This window comes from Leopardus geoffroyi, chromosome B2, assembly GCF_018350155.1.
Source record: "Leopardus geoffroyi isolate Oge1 chromosome B2, O.geoffroyi_Oge1_pat1.0, whole genome shotgun sequence".
NCBI classification, from domain to species: Eukaryota; Metazoa; Chordata; class Mammalia; order Carnivora; family Felidae; genus Leopardus; species Leopardus geoffroyi.
Window position 1 is genome coordinate 102,271,842 of NC_059332.1, and position 21,999 is coordinate 102,293,840.

The 21,999-nt window shown below is 42.4% G+C and overlaps 1 long non-coding RNA gene across 1 annotated transcript in view; it reads left to right on the forward strand.

Annotated features, from left to right (window-relative positions):
* The first annotated feature begins 224 nt into the window (after window positions 1-224).
* The window catches only part of LOC123608880, a 60,424-nt gene continuing 38,649 nt past the window's right edge, over window positions 225-21,999 (forward strand). The window contains exon 1 of the long non-coding RNA XR_006717490.1: window positions 225-360. This is a non-coding gene — a long non-coding RNA (uncharacterized LOC123608880). The remainder of the gene's footprint in view (window positions 361-21,999) is intronic.

The window sequence follows — 21,999 nt, forward strand, 5'->3', positions numbered from 1 at the left end:
AACAAGGGGTCAGCTCCGTCTGTGATTCTCATCTGGAACGTAGGGTCCTTGCTGGCTGTTGGCAAAAGCCATTTCCTTGTGGTTGTAGGACGGAGGTCCTTGTTTTCCTGCTAGTTATTGGCCAGGAGCCACTTTCAGCTCCTAACGGAGCCCCTTTAGCCCTCTTAGCCCTTGGCTGGGGAGTCCCCAGGAAGGTTCCCAGCTTCTCCTCTGGAAAGCTCCACCTCTTGCACTGGCTACGTTATCTCCATCTCTTTCTGCGCTGTCACCTCTAAAGGTATCCTTTTAAAGTATGGGCTTCTTGTAACTCCTGCCTTATTTCATACACAGCACCGGGCTTAGGATCCTGAAAGGGGGTCTGTACAAAACAAAAGCATGCGTGGGTTTTGTCGAGAATTCTTTTCCACTTCTGGATTATTTTTATTTGCTTTCAAAGCCATGGTTATAGCTTATGGTTTCACCTTCATATGGGTGAAACATTAATTATAACAACACACAAACTTGTATTTAAAAAAAAAAACCTATGTACAAAATGTTAAACAAAGCTCTGGTTTAAAAATGGTGGACCCCAGAAAGTCATTACAAAGTAGCTATCTCTTATCAAGAAGCTCTAAAGGCCTGTGAGTATCACAGTGAGACTCGTTTCAAACACCGGACTTTCACCTTCACATCACACCTTATTGCTTGAACTCCCAATGTTGAATAGTAACTGGTGTCTACAATGCTTTCCCTGCCGCAATGATGGGGAGATCATTTTATGCTCAGTTAACCATTCTTATGCTACATGCTGTAAGGATTCAAAGAGTTTAGTTTTTGCCCTTCACAAACTTCTAAAGTTTTCCAAGCTTAAACTTTCCAAATTGAATTTTTAAAATTCTCTTCTACAATAAACAAGTTAAAAGGTTTAGAGTATGAGGAAAGGCAAAAGACATTGCTTAATGAGAATAACAGCCGTTGAAAATCCATTTCCATCATTGTTCTGAGCGCCAATGTCTACTGTTGAAACTAGTTCACAGGGTTGAGGGAGATGAAAACAGCAATAATCATCCCTGCACAAGCAGTTTCGGACACTCTTCCTTACATAGTAGTCCCCCTCATCTTCGGTTTTGCGTTCTGCAGTTTCCGTTACCGTGGGCAACCTTGGTCCAGAAGCAGATGATTTTCCTTGTAGCTCCAGAAGGTCGGTAGCAGCCTAACGCTGCATCACAATGCCTACATCATTGTCTCCACTCATCATGTAGGCATTTTATCATCTCACATCATCACAGAAGAGTACAGTATAATAAGATATAAGAGAGAGAGAGACCATATTCACATGACTTTTATTACAGTACCTTATTATAATTATTTTATTATGAGTTATTTTTGTTAAGTTCTTACCAATGAAATTAAACGTCATCACAGCTATGTATGCATAGAAAACAAACATAGCATATGTCGGGGTCAGTATTATCCACAGATTCAGGCATGCGCTGGGGGTCTTAGACCACATCTCGCGCCGTTAAGGGGGCACTGCTGTCCTCAAGTAGCCGTTTCCCTGTAAGTCCCACTTTCCTTTCCTCTTAGACCAAAAGGCTCTTATACTTATGAGGACATATTTCCTATATTGTTTTCCTTGATCACCTTCATCCAGTTTAACTTTACTATATTTGTTCCTTCTCAGAGCCCCCTAAAGACTTCCAGTTTCCTCTCAAATCAGATAAAAACTGGCCAGCAGCCATTACAAGGTTCTTTGTCCAATGACCACAGAGCTTCCCTGTCTAAGCAGAAGACAAGTTTCCACTGGGGCCTTCAATGTGGCACCAAGAATAGGGCCCTTGCCCTGTTGCCCCAGGTCGTGGTCCTTCACTTCTCTTATGAAACATGAACTGATTGACATCCCCCAGCATGACATTAAGGATTCCATAATCTTGCCTTTCTATATCAGACTTCTACTCTGTTTCAATCCAGATATCCTGGTCTCTTGCTTTCCCCTCAAAACTCCCATCTGAGTTCACGTGCTTGATTTGTTTCTCTCACCTGGAATACCTTTCATCTCTATCCTTTACTTTTTTCAAAGACCAATTTATCCTCCTTCAAGGCCTAGTTCAAATATCATATTCTCTGTAAAGACTTCCGGGTCTATTTTAACCCCCTGTGACTTCCCCTGCTCTGAACACTCTATAGTTTAATTGACAGCTTCAATCATTATGCAGAATGGAGTCATTTTTGTCTCCCACGAGGCAGGTACTGTGCAGGGAGGGTGAAGGGCTTTGAAGACCCGCAAGGTAGTCCTTGCAAGGCTTGCCTTGGTGTTAGAGACAATGAGACCCACATTCAAGAAGATAAATATCAGTATATTCCCCCAGTAGATGCCACCTTCTGGCATACCACACGATATGCTCAGGCGATCTGTGTCACTCATTTGATGGTGTTTGCAAAAATACACACATGATGACTTCTGGCAAATACTGAGCCGTTAGTTAAGACAGGAACCTCTCCTCAATAATCTGATTTGTGAGGCCAGGAAACCTAATACACGGCTTTGTGGCTCTACGATTTCCAAGGCCAACACAGCACATACAGCATAGGGGCGAGATGGGCAATGCAGACTCTGGAGGCAGAAGATCTGGGCCTGCATTACAGCTGAGCCACACTCACTGTGTGTTCCTTCTTCATCTGTCAAATGGGGGTAATAAATGTACATACCCCACAGAAGTTTTGAGAAAATTAAATGAGCTAATGCAGGTAAAGCACTCTGCATAGTGCCCAGGACGCAGTAAAAGGTCAATACATGTTAGATATTTGTATATAGTACCTATTTTATGTACCCTCAGCACCACTGACACTCTTAGGGCAAACAAACAAACAAAAAACTCTTACACTTAAAACTTAGTCTTCAAGGGGCCCCTGGGTGCCTCAGTCAGTTAAGCGTCCGACCTTGGCTCAGGGCGGGATCTCAAGGGTGGTGAGTTTGAGCCCCACATGGAGCTCTGTGCTGACAGCTCAGAGCCTGCTTTGGATTCTGTGTCTCCTTCTCTCTGTTCCTGCTCACTCTCTGTCTCTCTCTCAAAAATAAAGATTTTCTTAAGTAAAAAAAAAATTTAAGTAAAAAAAATAAACCTAGTCTTCAAAAGATTTTTTTTGAAATTTTTTTAACGTTTATTTATTTTTGAGAGCGAGAGAGAGAGAGAGAGAGAGAGTGGGGGAAAGGCAAAGAGAGAGAGGAAGACACAGAATCTGAGGTAGGTAGGTTCCAGGATCTGAGCTGTCAGCACAGAGCCTGAAGCAGGGCTCGAGCTCACAAACTGCGAGATCATGACCTGAGCCCAAGTCGGACACTTAACCGACTGAGCCACCCAGGCATCCTCAAAAGAATTTTTTTTAAACTCTATTTCTTACTGTGAGGGATCTAGGGCAGGATTCTGGTGTAAGCCATCCCCATGCTGAGCCCTGGGCAGGGAGTTTTCTTCGGGGAACTCAACTCCACTTTTGATTCTGCTGGTGTGAACAAGGAAGAGTTCACACAAGCTGGCTACGTAAACCCTGGGTTGCCGGAGACCTGCCAAGCCACCCTTGTTGTCCTGGTGTTTTTATCATTGCATATCTGTGGCTCTCTCAGACTTGTTCTGGTTTAGACAATCAATTACTCCGCCACCCCAGTGACAGAGATGGCTTTCCAGTCTCTCCTCCAAAGAACAGAGTGTAAGGGCCAAAGCATGCAATGGGGTCAAACCTGGCTTTGCGGCTCATTAGCCACGTTTCCTTGGGCAGTCGCAGACTTGGCTGATGGTAAGTTTTGCTCACGGGGAAAGTAGAAATAAGGATACCCACCCACCCCACCAGGCTGTTGTGACAATTGCATGAATCCACAGGACCTGGCACACAGTAGCTGTCCAAAGATGTGAGTTCTCTTTCCCTTCTTTTCTACCCTGGGTGTGTGCTGTGAACAGAAAACAATCCCAGCAGCGATTTTTTGAGATTACGTTGCATCTGCGGGGGGCCGGGGCCCCTGCTCCATGCACAGGGTTCAGAGGCCCTGGGGAGAGAAAAAGCCCTTGTGGGGTATGTCCCAGGGCTCTCTGGAAAGAGAGACCCTAGGTCTCCTGCTTATAGTCTTCAGCTGTAATCATTCAATTACACCCTTTTATGTTCTATTTTACTGCACCTGAAAGGAGCAGAGATATCTGGATATCTAATAGCTGCATTTACAGGGAGGTGAGCTGCTAAAAATAGCCCCACACTCTGTGGGCTGGTTTCCAGGAAATGCTTGACTTGTTGGAGAACTGCAAAGAGAGTGTATTAATCAAGCCCTTCATCGGAGTCGCTTTCCCATGCTGCTTTTAGAAGGTTGAGGGCTTAGGTCTTGTTTTTACCAAGTGAAATAGAATCTTAAAACAATATAAGCAATTACAAAGGGAGTCGAAGATTGGTACTGGGCCACTTGTGGGGATCCTACAGGAGTGACTTTAGCCAATTATATTTTATTTCCCTCCACATGAGATTGTCTCTAGAATTCCAAGTCCTTGGTAGTGATACATGTTTTCCATTGTTGATCCTCTCATACTTAAGTTGCAGAGGCAGGGATCTATACTTTTTTTTTTTTTTTATGAGAAGCAAATATGGTGAAACTACAACTTCAGAGATGGGTGTTACTTGCTATAGTTCAGGTTATTTAATACAGAAGATGTCCCAGTTTCTTGCGATTCTTACAAAGGGCAGAGACAAAGGCTGATTAGGATAAATTTCCTTTGTCAGAATATTAAAGTCTGGCATTTCCCTTGAGTTTAAATGCTATATTAATAAATGTTGAATATAGTTGAATGCCACTACTTTTTCTTATTTGAATGGAAGTCAGTTATTAAAAGGTCAAACATTACGAACGATTCTTAGGGAACAATATGATGGAAATGAAATGCAATGCACGTATAGTAAACGCTTAAAAAAAAAAGTTTATACGTGCCTTTAGTTAGCATTAAAGAATAAATGATAAAACTGCAAATTGAATTCGTCCTTGCTTTTGAACTTTAATACAATAAATAAAAATACAATACTGCTTCCCTAGCACCGTGTGATACACACGCACACACACACACACTATAACACTGTCTGAAATTAAGAGTATAATTACTCATCTGCTGGAAACACAAAATTAAGGGTTTCCTTTTTGTATTTTTAACTAATTGAACTATTAATTTAGGATATGCTAAGACATTTTGTAAAAAAGTTCCTACTCTACGTTTGACAAAACAAACAGTGGACTTAAGGGGATGTTATGGAAGAGCTAACAAATGTTTTGTCACGAGGAAATAAACACCTTCACGTGTAGTAGACGCGACTATCTTGAAGTGGCAACTGATTCCATCTTACTAGTTCAATTCTGTTTCAGATTGTTTATTTCTGTAAAAGGCGGGAGGGGGTATTCTTGACAAAAATCTTTCAATCAGCTATTAATGAATAGCTGGTGGTCAGGTTCACAGACAAAAGCCTTTTTCTTGACTCAGATGGGTCAGGTTTCCAGATTTTATGCCTGCTCTCATCCCCTGAAGACAAAACAAGAGGAAAACTGTTGGGGGGGCCATACATCACTGCAAGTTTGCAAAGTAGGGGCAGCAATCCAGAGATTTGTTTCAAAGAGGGGATCTAGTTCCAAGTTTGCCGTGAACAATCTTTTTTCAATCTTTGTATATTTAAGGCACAGCATTCTCTTTCTGCCAGAGATGTCACTTTGGGGGCACAGCTGTAAGGGAGCAGTGCTGGGGTGCAGGGCTATTCTGGTCCTAATTTGACCCTAAGTGGCCAAGTGACATCTTCCAAAATTCTGAGTCATTCTTTCTGCCAAATGATGGGTAGACAGGCTTCTTCTGAGGTCCCTTTCTGCTAATCCCACCTATATTTTATTTTCTGCCATGTATACATATTCATTTTTTTTAATTTTTAATGTTTATTTATTTTTGAGAGAGAGAGAGACAGAGACAGAGACAGAGACAGAGACAGAGACAGAGACATAGCGTGAGCGGGGGAGGGGCAGAGAGAGAGGGAGACACGGAGTCTGAAGCAGGCAGGCTCCAGGCTCTGAGCGGTCAGCACAAATCCCGATTCAGACCTTGAACCCACAGACTGAGAGATCATGACCTGAGCTGAGGTTGGACGCTGAACCGACTGAACCATACAGGCGCCCCTATACATATTTATTGAAAATATTTAGATTTATTTGAAAAAAAATATATATATATATGTTCAGGTCAGATAATTATATATTAGTAAGAATTAAGAACCATATTATTTGTGATAATGAAGTTTCAGATTTCAAAACAAACTTCTTAGCTCCTTCTTGGTCTTCTTACAGTTTAATTAAGTCACCTTCTGACACCCTTTTCCTGAGGTTCCAACCTTAATTTTAATTACAAAGGAAGTGGCAATTTGCAGGACCAAACATCAGAAAGTAATATAAATGCTAAAAACAAAAAAAGAGGCGGGCGAGGAAGGAAACCCAGGGTCAAAAACGTGTGCAATTTCTTTTCTTAAGCAACACCATGATGTTTAGTAAATTAAGAAGCAGTTGATACACCCACTGTGCTGTGTGGAGTAGTCTTGAGAGAGGATTAAAGGTCAGATGTCAACCATTTGGCTGTGGTTTTTATGTGCCTTTCACATTCATGGCTCTCCCATAAAAGTAAAATGTTACAAGTTAAATAAGTGTTGCTAACACAGGATATTGACGTTGTAATGATATAGCAGCACAGTGAAGAAGGGGGGGGGGGCGCGGAATTCAGAACTTATTTCACACATTCCTTTCCCAAATAAGATGGAGCTATTTATTTTATCCTTTTAAGAAAGGAGTCGCTTAGAAATGATTTGGGACATATTCTTTTTATTTAGGGAGACAGGTAGGTAGATACGATGAAACTAAGTTTTCATGAAATTGCTGAAACTACGTGTATGTTTGAAATAGAAAATTGTCCTCAATTTTGTTTGTTTGTCTGCAGAAGCATTGCGTTGGGACGGCACTGTGTAGCTGAGCAGGCTGGGGTCTTAATTTCATGTCGTCAGTTATTGTAATAAGAGATGAGCTACTGATATTCACACATGTAATGAAAAAACCTGCCTAAGACCTTTGCTCAGATGATTCCTCCACTGGGGAAAGGCAATGTGGCAGCGCAGTTTCAGCACCCAGAGAACTGGCTTCTGATGTATTGCTGCAAATGGGACTTCTTCATAGTCTCCCTGGTTTCTAAGCACCATGTCTACAAAGCAGGGATAAACAATTACTAAAAACAGAAGACCTGTTCAAAAGCTCCTTGATTTCCCGTGAACGTGTCAACTCATGGCTACAAGGCACTGAAAAATAACCCCGAAGGTCCTGAAAGGCAACAAAACAAAACAAAGCTGCAAAGGAAAAACAAGCCAGCCCTTGGCACCCTCAGGAGGAGTCATCATTGATTTCTCTCTCTCCCACTTCCAACCATGCTCTGGTCCCGGTGTCTTTCCCATTCTCCCCCTCTCGCTGGCCAGTCCAGAGGCTTGTCAGCTCACACCAGGGGACTAATAGCTGTCCCTCCTGCCTCCAGGCTCTCCTCCCTCTCCACCTAGCACTCATTCTTCCTAAAAACAAACTGACGTCATCATTTCCCCAGCTCTCAAGTCTGATGTGATAAAGCTCCGATTCGGTCTGGCACTTAAGACTCTCCCTAATCCAGCCTCATTTGTCCTTTTCAGAAATACGGCCCTCTATTTCCTGACCTACAGAAAGTCTTGGCTCCAAACAAATGATATTCTTCGCCAGCCCCGAATTAGGGCACGATGTTGCAATCTTTTTCACGCAGGTCTCATTCTCCCTCACAGGGTATGGTGCATGGGGTCAGATAGGTCCTCTCCAACCCTTGCAGTCTTCTCGAGCCTCATGTCAGATTCAAATCCCACCACTTCTGTGAAGTCCTCTGTCGCGCCTCTGAGCTCCGTCAGTAAGCCAGGTCTTTATTAGTCATCTTGCCTTCTACATTTACTCTTTTTGTTAATAGTTTTACTTTCCACGGACTCCTGTTTCTTCCCTCAACTAGACCATAAGGTCTTTGAAGAATGGACCCTACACCTCGTCTTTCTCTGTCTCCTGCTCACTTAGTTATCCAAAGCCTGAGTTCAGGACTTCTTGAGTGATATAAAAGCAATTGTGAACTGTGTCCCTACTCCCTTATGTTATGCTTACATTTAAAATCAAATGGTCCAGGGGCGCCTGGGTGGCGCAGTCGGTTAAGCGTCCGACTTCAGCCAGGTCACGATCTCACGGTCCGGGAGTTCGAGCCCCGCGTCAGGCTCAGAGCCTGGAGCCTGTTTCCGATTCTGTGTCTCCCTCTCTCTCTGCCCCTCCCCCGTTCATGCTCTGTCTCTCTCTGTCCCAAAAATAAATAAACGTTGAAAAAAAAAATTTAAAATCAAATGGTCCATCAATTTGAGTATTCTGTATTCCTTGACCAGAGATGTCATCACCTGAAACATTCTCACTTGGTGAAGCGTGAAATGTGTGGAAACTCAAATATACTTGTATTATTCACTCTTAGATGTCAACAGCCTTTCAAATCTTTACATTTAGAAAGATCAATGAAAACTGATAAGCAAGGGTATTAAAGTATTCTCTTAATTTCCATTAAAAATATTAGACAGAGATCTGATCTTCAGTCATAACATTTATCACAACGGTTTTCAGTACCAAAAACATCTCCAAAGATATTTGAGTATCTGTTTCTTCCTTTGTTCCCGTTTTAGCCAGCACTAATTGTTTTTAAGTAATGATTCTACAATCATCAAACATTCTTCCTTGTGATTCAAAATTAAAATTTTATGTGACCTGCAATTTTTTATAGCACAAAACTCTGGCAAAATGTAAGACAAAGCCTAAGTGGCTCTAAGGGTGACATTGTGAGTATGGAAAATGGCCATAATTGTAGTTGATTACGAACTGTCTGTAAAACCTAGTTTTTGTCTTCCTTTTTTTTCCCCTATAATAAAGTGAAAGACCTCTTTCTAGGAAGTCTAAAGGTCTGAAGTTTTAGGAATTAGTTACATACCTGGATCATCCTTTGTTATACTCTATCTTGTTTTTAAATTACATTTCAACCTGGGAGGGGGAGAAAAATAGAAAACCATAATGAGGGAAAGGTTGATGATGTAAGTGGCTTTCCTGGCTTTTCCTCTAGTGAATTTCTGATAGTGCACTCAGGGCCTTTAAAATGATGGGGAACGTTGTCTCTGGAGCTTCCTGGTGAAGTGCCCAGGAAGAAGGATCCATGGCCCCTGGTGGTGCTCCTACCTGAGACTGTCACACTTTCTCCAAGCTAAGCACTGTTTATGCCTCTCAAGGTCCCAGCCTGAGAGCTGGGAGAAGAAGATGCCTGTAGAAGTCTCCCTCCTGTATTGTTTTTAGAGAGCACATTTGCCTGATTTTCTGAACGTTTCTTAATTATCACTGTTTGAGTTAGAATATTTATTTATTTTTTTGAAAAAGGGTCATAAAGTCTGATCCTTTAAAAAAAATTTTTTTAAGTTTATTTATTTTTGAGACAGAGAGAGACAGAGCATGAACGGGGGAGAGGCAGAGAGAGAGAGGGAGACACAGAATCCGAAGCAGGCTTCAGGCTCTGAGCCATCAGCCCAGAGCCCGACGTGGGGCTCAAACTCACAGACCGCGAGATCGTGACCTGAGCCGAAGTCGGACACTGAACCGACTGAGCCACCCAGGCGCCCCTTTTTAAAATTTTTTTAATGTTGATTTATTTTTGAGAGAGAGAGAGTGTGTGTGTGTGTGTGTGTGCGCGCGCGTGAGCAGGGGAGGGGCAGAGAGAGAGGGAGACGCAGAACCCAAAGCAGGCTTCAGGCTCCCAGCTGTTGGCACAGAGCCCGACATGGAGCTCGAACCCACAAACCACGAGATCATGACCTGAGCTGAAGTTGGACGCATAACTGACAGAACCACCCAGACGCCCCTGAGTTAGAATGTTTTAAATAATGGATTTTTAAAATAAATTTCCACTTCACCTGCCTTTTGACACCATCAAGTTTTTTCCTTAAAGCTTTGTTTGCAAATTCCCCGGTAGGTGAGTCTTGAGTCCCGCATGGCACACAGCACCTGGGACAAAGTCTTTTTGGCCAGGCCCCAAGAGGAACTTGGAAATCCATGTCAGCCCCAAGGGGTATGCCCCGAGAATGGGCAGCTGAAAATGTTAGCTTTCAAACAGAGAGACTGACTCCAATATAAAGAGAGCATGCCTGATTTATGTTATTTATCATCATGCTGTTTTGTCAGTCTCAGCCTATTGATAACAGTGCTGTTAGCTAGAAGTGCCTAGGGGGTTAACCTGGACCAGACTATTCGGGGTGATCCCCCACCGGCCCTCCCCCAACTGAAGCCAACGTGGTTGGACCAGTCCTTGAGGTTACGGTGATCGCAGGATGCACCAAAGTGGAAACCTATCAGGGAATTTTGAAGGACAAGATTTATTACCCATGGTTCCTAGAGAGCATACAGCACACCTACAGTATACAGTATACGGGCCACACAGTGAGGTCACAGCAGAGAAAGATAGAGAGAGTGCCAGTCAGGGTCTCCACCTCTACTGGGGTTGAGGGCTTCGCAGATTCACTCTGGGAAAATTTTTAAACATAGAAGCTGGAATTAGGGCATGGAAAGGAATAAGCGGGGTGACTCAGGCGGTCAGTTATCTAGGTTCATGAGAGCTTTCTAAAAGGGGAACCTAGGGTTCCTTATCTGGTTGTGTTGCCAGTGGCCCTGCCACACAGCTGGTAATCACTGATTCAAGATGGAAGACTGTGAAACGGATGCCTCCGCAACCAAAAGCTTAATGTCAGGCACTTACATCACACATGCTAATTCTTCTCTTCTGCTATCATGGTGTGAAAAAAGTCCTTACCCATCATCTGTGTTCCTGAAATCTCCTAAGGAGGGCACAGTAAGTTCTTCAAGCCAGTTGTACAGTTGTAGTTTCAAGCCTGACTCTCTAGAGCGCGGTTATGAGCACCGAAGCAGTACTTCATGTTTCAGGAACATTCGTTCTAGATAACTTGTTGGAAATGATTTTCTTCAGATGTAAATAACTTTGAGACTTCTCCGTGAAGAATATTGTCAGTGTTTAATGTACCAACGGTTTCAGTGGGAACACATCGTTCTTCTGTTAGTTTTCTTGATCCTATAATTTCCTGGGATAAGTCTCATCTAATAAGTGGCTCTCCAGTGAGCCAACTCAAAGTGGTTTCACTAGCCCTAACACTGACCTCACAGAAAAAGTCGAGTGCATGTGAGCTATATTCTCCACGGGGGGAGTCACAGAGTCTATTTGTTTATTAAACTCTTGAGAATTCCAGGGGTGCAGAAATGTGACTGTCCTTATGTAACAGTGTTTCCCAAACTTATTTGGCCAACAAACTTGTTTCTAGTCAGCATCTGGCAGAATTGATATTTCCCAGAACACACTTTGAGAAACAGTGGGTTAGGTGTCTTTCCTTCTTTCCTTAAAAGAGAGAGAGAGACTTGAATTTTTTTCCCTCATGAAGTACAATGGAAATTAATAGCCATTTCACTTGTATCCTACAATAATTTACCATTGTCTAGCTAGCTATGGATTTCTCCCTCATATTTCTAAAGGCCTGGTCTCGGATACTCCAAGTATCCATCTCTCCTTTTAGTCCTGTTTTCAGGGATATGTGTTCAAATGTGACTAACGGTTCCATGCTTTGCCTGGAACTGAGAAGGGAGACATACCACATGGGTTTCCACACACACACATACTCTGTTCCATTCCAACTTTTTCTCTTCCTCCTTACTTGAGGTTTTCTATTGAATCTATAATTGTTGAATTCTTCACAGGGGTATTGTCTTTTTTTCTTAATGTTTATTTATTTTGAGAGAGAGAGAGAGAGAATGTGCACAAATGGGTGGGTGGGGGGCAGAGAGACAGGGAGAGAGAGAATCCTAAGCAGGCTCTGCACTGTCAGCACAGATCTCGACTCGGGGCTCCATCTCATGAACCATGAGATCATGACCTGAGCTGGAATCCAGAGTCAGATGCTTAACCGACTGAGCCACCCAGGCTCCCCGAGGTAGTAGGTGTCCTGATGCTGACTCCACAGGACACAGGCCAGATAAACTTCTCAAACATTCGACAGAATTTCCAATAAGATGATTGAAGCTACACTCTATCAAATATTTAAGGTCCAAGGGGCGCCTGGGTGGCGCAGTCGGTTAAGCGTCCGACTTCAGCCAGGTCACGATCTCGCGGTCTGTGAGTTCGAGCCCCGCGTCGGGCTCTGGGCTGATGGCTCAGAGCCTGGAGCCTGTTTCCGATTCTGTGTCTCCCTCTCTCTCTGCCCCTCCCCCGTTCATGCTCTGTCTCTCTCTGTCCCAAAAATAAATAAACTTAAAAAAAAAAAAATATTTAAGGTCCAAAACAACAGATTAGGAAATAACTTTCCTACACAGAAACCACAGGGGAAGAATTTGGAATCAATGAGGATAAAAAAGAAAAAAAAAAAAAACGCTTGAAAGCAAGAGCTGCAGATTTGAAGGTGTTTTCTTCATGAGCGCGCTCTGCCACTGTCATAATTTCTGGTTACATAAGCCATAGGGCAGAAAGCAGACAAAACTGTTGGTCTGGGTGTCTTAAAAATACTAACTTAACAGTGGAAACTCCTTCTCCTCTGAAAGGAATGTGGAAGACACAGGGGAAGCAGCAGCCGAGTAATGCTTTTAGAACAGAGTGCTAGAAATCCCATGACCTGTGATTTCTTTATATCACCAATGCCAACTTGTAGCCAGAAAATGGTGGGTCCTCCTCTGCAACGCAGAAATCCATAATCCTCTGGCTTCACTTGAATTTTTTTCCTTCTTAATTTTTACTTTTTTATTTGAGAGAGTGAGAGAGACAGAACCAGTGGGGGAGAAAGGCAAAAGGAGACAGAGAGAGAGAGAGAGACAGAGAAATAAAGAGAGCAAATCTTAAGCAGTCTCCACGTTCAGCACGGAGCCCAATGTGGGGCTCTATCCCGCGAGCCTAGGATGATGACCTGAGCCAAAATCAAGAGTTGGACTCTCAACCAACCGAGCCACCCAGGCATCTCTGGTTTACTTGAATTCTTAACAAACTTCCAGTCACTAATTTCTGCGACACCGAAGTTTTGCTTTGAGAGGTATAACAGTCTTCATAACTCATGATCCAAATACTCTGGTAGTTCAATGTATCATAGTTGCAGGTGTGGTCAGGTTGAGTTAAAAGAAATAACCCAAATCTCTCACTCGCATACACACTCCAGTGGAGTCTTTTCGAAGTCTGTTCTGGATGTTTCTGGGAATCGGCAAAGCTGCCTTAAGTATGCCCCTGTAATGGTCTGTAGGCTCTAGCGCATTCTTTCCTTATGCTCTTATACCCCTCACCAAAATGCTACTTTACCACCATTGCTGATGGTGCCCTTGGTGCTCCTGGAAACAGGCCCAGTGCACCCAGTGCTGCCGGCTGTAGTGTCACCAGGGCGTGCTGTCCTCCCCAGAGTGGAGAGATCATCCCATCTCCGAACCACGTCACCCTTAGTCACTGCAAATCCCTTTATCCACTCCTCTCATGATCTCACAGAGACCTTCCCACTTCTTCAGTTTTACTCAAATACCCTGGACGAGGATGTTAAGGGACCTTTCTACCACACAAAGACTCTCGGAATACCTCCACCCTCCCCTTAGGCCAAATAAACCCACAGGGAAATCAACTTGTGGCCACCGACTCCTCACCTCCTCAGACAAATGCAAGTTTAAGTCTCAGTTTCCCTTAGACCCACCCTGGACCCTTCTGGCTCCACGTATAGTTACAAACACAATAGCTCAAGCTAACACACCCACACTCCTTGGGCCACAGATGTGCCCAGTGGGCCATCTGTTTCCCTCCCTGCTCCACTTTAAGCCTGACCTGGATATTCATCTCAACCACATTTTGCTGAAAACGTAAGAAGTTGCTCCAGAGATGGACTTGCCCCTTAGTGGAGGGGTCCTCCCAGAGCTAGGCCCCACGCTCAACCAGGACTTGGAAACTTCAGAGCACATTCAGAGAGATGTCAAAGAATGATTAAATTTTTAAAGGACTCAGAATAATGGAAGAAAGCAAAGGGCTCTGGAGTCACTGGCAGCATCCCACAGGAGACACAGCATGGGTTTTATAATCAGAGAGACCTACATTTAAATCCCAGCTTTGTTTCATAACCGTGACTGTGCACATTTGTTTTGCTTTTCCGGGTCCCAGTTTCCTTGCCTCTGAAATAGAAATTATATGTAGCTTACAGACTGGCTATATTGTCTCATATCTAATAAAAATATGAAAGGCTTAACGGGAAGAAAAGCTTTGTGAAATAGAAGTTCTATTTCTTCTTGTTCACAGTTAAAGGAATGTTGGCCCCCCCAAATTTGGAAGACTCGGGAACTAAAACTGTTGAATTATAGAAACAATAGAAATGACACCACTCTCCTCAAACATAAGCTTGACACTACATAGGAACTCTTGAACCAAAATATCTCTTAGGGTCTTGAAATACAGAAATATTAAGACTGGTCACATCAGCTGTCCTCTATCAAAGAGTTCCTTCCCTCCACCTTCCAGTTCTTTGATGATGTAAATCCATGATTTTCATGAATTAAGAATACCTAATGATCCTGCATTTTAAGGTTAATACATGTCAATTTAAGATAAGCAAGCAAATTTAATTTAAGATTAGCAAGTAAGGTTTTACATAAACAAGTGTTCCTTTTTATACCTGGATTGAATTTTAACTTATATTCACCACTATAGGACAGAAGAAGAGAGAAAAAATATGTGTATATATATATATATATGTATATGTATATGTATATAAAATATGTGTATATATATGTATATGTATATATGTATATGTATATATATGTATATATATATATATATATACACACACACACATATATAATATTTATATTGTATTCTACATAATATGTAATAATATATCACAGTAATCCCATTGTAGTTAATTGATATTTTTCTTGAGCTTCTGTTTCAACTAAATGGGTTTGTTGTACCAAAGGTATTTTTGATTTGCAGGGTATACCTTGTATTTGGAGGACCACACAAAGGAAAAGAAACTCTCATAAAAATTAAGCAGTGTTCTTGTTATATAATTAAAGCTTTTGTCTGAAACATCTCCAGGAGGTAGTAATAAATAGGAATGTCGTTATATTATATGTAAATAAAGAAATTCCACGGAATGAATAATATTGGAAACTAGCAAATTGTGCTGAGCTATGGTAAGAGTTAATAGCACGTATCTTAATGGTTGTCTTAAGAGGTGGCGGCTGTCAGAATAGATCAGTTATACATGCAGCAGGGGCCCCAGGTACTTCTCATTTTACCCTGCGAGAATCAAATAAAGCAATGTACCATAAGTAACATAAGCTCTGGATGCAATCCTATGCACATTCTGTACGCTTAGTCCTTACAGATTAGAGATCATAAAAGAGATGTCTAAGCCAGGAAATATATGCCAGGTATAAATAAATATGATTTAGGATATAAATGGTCTCAATTCAACTGTAAACCCTAGATTTTATAAAATTGTCTCCCCATAAGGGGAGTTTCATGAAGCTAACTCGTTTCAGACATAAGTTTTGAGAAACAAGTTAATGTTTTTTCCCAAGGTCATCAAAAATTTCATGGTTATGATATAAATTTTAAATTTGCAAATTGAAAGAGTCCCCAATCCATAAAGTGCCCATGGCATTTCCAGAAACGCTTTCAAAATTTCTACAGTATAAGTTGAATATGTATTTATGCACTTCCCAATGGATTATTCTCCCTTGTTAACTAGACTGAGAAAGGGCAATAAAATATTCAGCTGCCTACTGCACTCTTTCTGATAGAGAATTCAGCTGTAACAGCTATTCAACCAGCAAATGTCTTATTCAGGGATGACCCTAGAAACTCTCATCCCACTAATCTGCGATAAAAATTTCCCTACTGGAGAACGGCAAATGAATGAAAACTGAAACGTATCAAATTTGTCTAGATAATCAAAGAGCAGATTTGCATTGTCTTTTTCAGAGGAGAGCTTCTATTAACCAAATCACTTTGTTCTGCCTGTACTTTGCATTTTCTCAAGTCACAAGGATTTCCCTTTTGGAAGTTATATTAATTTAGAGCGATAGAGTCCTAAAGAGCGCTGTGTGAAGATGCTAGACGAATCTAGCAGTATTCTCTAATGATTTGAAAAAGCCCATGCAGCTGTGAAAGGGAACTCTTAGAAGAGGGCCAGCATCTTACAGAAAAGCTGTGGAGAGCCGCCCAAAGCACATTCCCAAAACTTGCCCGAGACACTGCGGCAAGTCAGGACCTCATTCCCAATTATGCACCCATAATTGTGTGCACTTATGCACATTATGATCTTGGGTGACACCAAGAGCACAGAGAATAAAAATCACCAGATAACCCTGCCATCTCGTTTAAAAAATTTGTTTCAAGTTTCTCTTTCCAAGATTTTCATTACAGCTGGTAAACTTAAAAGAAAAGAAATGTGACTGGGGTAAGCTTCTTTTTCCTACTGGTTGCTAAAGGGAAAAAGAAACGCAACATACGTGAAAAGAAGAAAGAAGGAACTATTTAATCTGTGTCTGAAAATCAGGCTCGGAAACATCAAGAGACAGATATAAATCTGCAAATGGGCAAATAGAGCTGGGAGTCATTCTTTTTTCTTATAAAAACCGTAGTAAAGAATATAAAAACATTTTATCCTTTAGCCTATTATTTAAAAAAAAAAATTTTTTTTTTTTCAACGTTTATTTATTTTTGGGACAGAGAGAGACAGAGCATGAACCGGGGAGGGGCAGAGAGAGAGGGAGACACAGAATCGGAAACAGGCTCCAGGCTCCGAGCCATCAGCCCAGAGCCTGATGCGGGGCTCGAACTCACTGACCGCGAGATCGTGACCTGGCTGAAGTCGGACGCTTAACCGACTGCGCCACCCAGGCGCCCCTAGCCTATTATTTTAAAATTTAAATGATATGTTGGTTAATTGCTGCTAATTGAATGCGATTCAACTTTGGATCTCACAGTACCTTGCAAAAAAAGAAAAATTTGATGAATATTGAGTTCCAGTCTATTGGAAAAGCTATTTTCTCCCAGCCTCACTGCATCCCCTATGCTTGGTAAACTGTGGATGAAAACCTCTCTCATCATTTATACTCACAGTCATCTCTCCTTGCTTCTGAAGTCATTAGTGTCTTTAACCCTCACTTGTCATGTTTGCATATATTGTTACATTGCTTAATATTTCTTAAGTCTTTTCTTTAAATAATCTCAGGGGTGCCTGAGTGGCTCAGTTGGCTAAGCATCCGACTTCAGCTCAGGTCATGATCTCACAATTTGTGGGTTCGAACCCCACGTCAGGCTGTGTGCTGACAGCTGGGAGCGTGGAGCCTGCTTTGGATTCTGTGTCTCCCTCTCTCTCTGTCCTTCCCCTGCTCATGCTCTCTCTCTCTCTCTCTCTCTCTCTCTCAAAAATAAATAAAACATTACAATAAATAAATAAATAAATAATCTCATTCTCCTTGTAGATACGTTGTCCCTTCCCAAATATATTTCAAGCTTTTCAATATCTGAGAGTCTTGGTATGTCCCAAAGCATATGCCAGGGTGGTGTGTATGTGTGTGTGTGTGTGTGTGTGTGTGTGTGTGTGTGTGTGTGTGTGAGCATGTATCAGGGAAACATTTAAATGCACCCAGGCCATTTCCCAATTCCCCAGAGCTCCAGGAAAAAGGTCAGCCTACTAAGGCACCCTCAGTTTGATCTAAACCAATGCTAATGGTAAGCCCAGTTAAACAACTCCTGACCAGCTCTGGACAGGGACCTTTTTCATATTCAACTTCTAATATCATTTATCAGGCCATGATACCAAGAAAAGTGGAATGAGGAAGGGGTGCTCCAACCTCCCAGCATTCCCATATAGGCCACTTCCCACATGCTCTGTGTCTGGTGGTGGGTGGGCAAGACAGGTAAGGGAATTGAGACCAACCATATTTTCTACTTTTCATGTCTTCCCTCACCACCTTCATCCATTTCCATAACAACGGGGGTATTATATGCCTCTCACTAAAGGTGGAGTTCAGGAATGCACCTGGAAATGTAGATATGGGTTCATTTATTCCATCATCAATTATTCGTGGAGAGCTGCTGTGCCCTGGCCCTTATTCTGGACTAGGACTGCGATGAAGAACAAAATGGGCAAGATTTTTGCTTACGCGGACCTTCCATTCTAGCAAGGAGGGAATGACATGACAGAAAGCAAACGACAAACAAGTGTGTAAGGAAAATGAACAAGCCATAATATTTACAAGGGAAAAAATGCTCCAAATCACATCAAAACATGATGATATAGTAGAGATCAGGGGTGTTAGGGTGGGTGCAAATTTAGGTAGGAGGTCACGTAAGACCTCACTGAGAAACAGACATTTAGACTGACACCAGACTGACCCGAAAGAGCCAGGCCCCCTGGGGCAGAGCACTGGCTGCTCCAGAAAGAGCATGTGCATGACTGAATCTCGTGTTCAAAAATAGACAGCAACCCTGTGTGACTGAAGCATGGTGAGTGATGGGCAGAGTGGTACGAGAAGTTTAAGATGTACGACATGCCAGGGCATGCAAGGCTTTGTAACCCCAGATAATTTGGGATTTTATTCTAAGTGCCGTAGGAATCCGGTGGAGGATTTAGCCCAATTGTGATGTACCTGGAGACTGATTTGGGCTAGAACAGAAGTGTGGAAGCTGGGGACATGCAACCACCACGGCCAAGCCGGCTTGAATTAAAGTGACCATTAGACATGGAGAAGAGGAGATGGCTTCAGGGTATGTTTTGCAGTAATGCTGAAGAATCGGAAGACAAGGAGTAAATGGCAAGGAGAGTCAAGGACAGCTATTGGGGGCTGGGCTGAGCAACCAGGTGGACAGTTATGCCAACTACTGAAATGGAGAACCAGCAGACCTGGGAGAGAGGTGGAGACTTCTATGTTGCTGTGTGAAGTTTGAGACAATTACCATACTTCTGAGTGAAAACTTCAAGTAGGCGGGCGAGATGGTTCAGAGGCACAAGTGGCTTCAATGATCAGCATGTCGATGTTTGGAACGGTAGGTATGGAGGGTACGGAAACATATGACCCCGTTCCCTTGTTTGAGGAGGCATCAGGGCATTGGGGAGATGCTCGTGTCCGTAGCTGAATGTATTATAGATAATTGGTAACTGCTGTAACAGGCCCCCAAGAAGAACTTGAGGAACATGGAAAGGGAATGGCTAATTCCGACTCGTGTCACCAATGATCCCCCACTGCTGTTATTCTGCTCTTCTGTCAAACTTCTCTCCCTCACACTTCACTTCCTTCGGGAGAGACTCCATTACTCTTCCTGGCCCTGGATCATTTTCTAAAGCTAGTGAGGGAACTTGCAATTATTTTTCCATGGTTAATTCCTTAATGCCGTCAACATTTTCCAGAGTTACAGACTGTCTGTGATGGTGTTGGTACATTGGGCTGCTTCCGTGGATCTCCACCTTTCATATTCTAGAGGGTTCAAAAAGCTTTTACAGGTTAACTATGAGAGAACAGGCTCAAAGCAATTCTAGCACTTTTTAGCACAACATCTATGCTATTCCGTTTGAACTGGGTCAAGAACCATATGATCTGTGGTGGTTGAATTCTCAAAGCATCCTGCAGTTCCTGATGGAACATCTTCATACATAATTTCTTTATTGAATGGGTGGCTTATTAGTATTCAGAAAAGTAAGTGGGTGGTGAAACCAAGTAAGTTTATTTAACTTTAATAAAAGTTTACTTTGGTGCAAAACAATTTTCCATTCATCGTGCTTTTCTTAATGGGAGGTTTTAATGTGTCTTAATACGTATTTAACTATAGTCATTATAGCCCATAAAGTCAAGAATCTGTGAACTAACTAGGAAAAATTTACATTGTAAGTGGGATAGGCTTTAGAAGAGCCACAACAAGACAGTGACCAAATAACACAAGGACACACACTCGTACCAAACTGTGCTGTGAATGGTGTTTCTCTGTAAATACTAAACCCTTGGGGCACCTGGATGGCTCAGTCAGTTAAACATCCGACTCCTGGTTTCGGCTCAGGTCATGATCTCGGGGTTCATGAGTTTGAGCCCCACATCGAGCTCTGCACTGACAGCGTGGAGTCTGCTTGTGATTTCTCTCTCCCTCTGTCTCTCTGTCCCTCCTCAGCTTGTTCGCGTGCTTTCTGTCTCTCAAAAAAATAGACATTAAAAAAAATAAAAAAGAAACACGTCTCACAGATAAATAAGTACAGATTCCAATCAAAAACATGCTTTTTAGAGAAATGTGGTCCTTATCAATAGAAAACCACATATTTTAAACGCTCAGCACTACTCCATAGCTCCCTGCCCACATGACCTCCTGTGCCCTTCCCCATTCTCAAAAAGCAGTACCCCATTAGAGCATAGAATATCAGACCTAGAAAGAACTTTAGAGATCATCCAAGTTGGCCAACACCTTCATGTGAATACACACACTTGTTTGACACAAACACATATTGTGAGCCCAGGAAGCTTGGTGATGTATGCATGGTCATATCACTGGGGCAAGAATTCTTCAAGTTCCCAGCCATAAGCTGCTGAAACAAATCCTCAATCGCCCGATCAATCAATGCCTTACTTTCCTTTGTGCAGTTGGTATACAGGTAGAGAAAATAACTTTATTAAATGAATCTACCCTAAGATATGAGTCCCCTTCTTCCAACCTTCACCAGAATTATTTGCTGAATTGTTATTTAATTATTAAATTCATTATCATTAATTATTTAAATTATTATTAAGGAATTATTTACTACTGGGGTGCCTGGGTGGCTCAGTGGGTTGGGTGTCCAATTCTTGATTTCAGCTCAGGTCATGATCCCAGGGTCATGGGATTGAGCCCAGAGTTGGGTTCCTCACTGAGCTTCAAGACTATTTAAGATTCTCTCTCTCTCCCTCTGCCCCCTTTCCCTGCTTGTGCTCTCTCTCTAAAATAAAATAAAACAAAATAAAATAAAATAAAATAAAAATTTTTTAAAGAATTATTACTATAAATACATTTGTAAGGGGTGGTATTTCAACAATGAGACAGTTTAGAGGCAAGGAGTCTTTTCCAGAACAATTTAGATCACATACTTAACACTGTATGTTTGAGACCATAGCAGCTGAAAGGAAAGGAGAATTTCCCTGCTCCCTTCATTCTCCATACAGAAGGAGGGACTGGAGTAAAGTCTGTCCCTGGTCCTCTTCTCCGCCCCCCCCCCCCTCCATTATTTGTTGTTGGTTGCTCAGGCCCAGATGCCTTAGCCTAATTCTTGCTCTTCAGTGATGGTGACAATAACCACCTTAGGGTAAATAAAGGGCTTTGCATACCAGGGGCTTGCCCTGTAACCCATCCCTACGTGACCTATCCCACAAAATTGCCAAGGATGCAAAGAATCTTGGATGCCTGTGCCCTAGGACACAGACCCAGGTATGCCCAGGAGATTCCCAGGAGAGTTTACAGTTTCACTCAGTTCAGCACTGCCTCCCTATTTCTCTAGTTCAATTCTCTCATTAGGAAAAAGAAAATAACAATAGTAATTTTGACAACTCTGTACTTTCCTATAAGATGTACCCTCCAACCCCCTTTCTTTCTCTCTTGGAAAGAGTGTTGCTATGGTTCACTGGGTGAGCGTGGACCCAAGACTGGCTTCCTCAGGGGACTCCTCCAAGTGAGTCCAAGGGAAATCCTGTCCAAGGGAAGCCACCCTCTGTCCCAGCCTCATCCTGTAGAGGAACATGGGCTCTGCCTTTGGGGAGCTTGGGGATAATATGCAATTTTGAAAGGCAAATATGGTGGACTATTTTCTTAGCCTCCAGCAGAACAGGGCTCCACTTTTCATTTATCCCTCAGAGTCTGGTGGCCA